Consider the following 591-nt stretch of genomic DNA (forward strand, 5'->3'; position numbering starts at 1 on the left):
AGACTAGTGTCTCAAAAGCATACGTGAAGCTTAGCGTACTGCAGTCTGTCGCCTGATCTTTTAGCTAACAGTGCCTGTAGTTATATTAACCTCATGATTTATTGATGTACAGAATTCAGTTTGAGGTATTTAGCAGTTAGACTCGACAGTCCATCACAGCAGGAAAGAATCCCAGCCGTGATAGGGATTCGGGTAGGACAACCCAGGAGTCTAGACAATGGTGGTGGAGATGAAGATGGAGGCTCGAGTGATGAGAGGCGGTATTGGGAAGAAGGTGGGTTGCACAAAGGTGGCTGTAAGGAAGAAGGAGAGATGCCATTTAAAGTATGCAGAGTGAAGGAATAAGATTCATTCGCAATATCAGTTCTCTATTGCATCACAAAGAGTCAAGAGGAAGAAAAACACTTCCTATGAGCAAGCTTTTAGTAATTTCTTGCTCATAGGCTCATACATTGACCTGATTAATTACATGGTCATCCACTATCAACAGTATGTGACAATCACAAAAAAAGAGCCTGGAAACCAAACTGTGCTTGCTAATAAGCTAAAGATGAAACCACATCCAATTAATCAAGCAAAAAACAAAGTAAT

Source organism: Pundamilia nyererei, unplaced genomic scaffold (genome assembly GCF_000239375.1).
Source record: "Pundamilia nyererei isolate P.nyererei 1_Seehausen unplaced genomic scaffold, PunNye1.0 scaffold00056, whole genome shotgun sequence".
In the NCBI taxonomy this organism is placed as follows: domain Eukaryota; kingdom Metazoa; phylum Chordata; class Actinopteri; order Cichliformes; family Cichlidae; genus Pundamilia; species Pundamilia nyererei.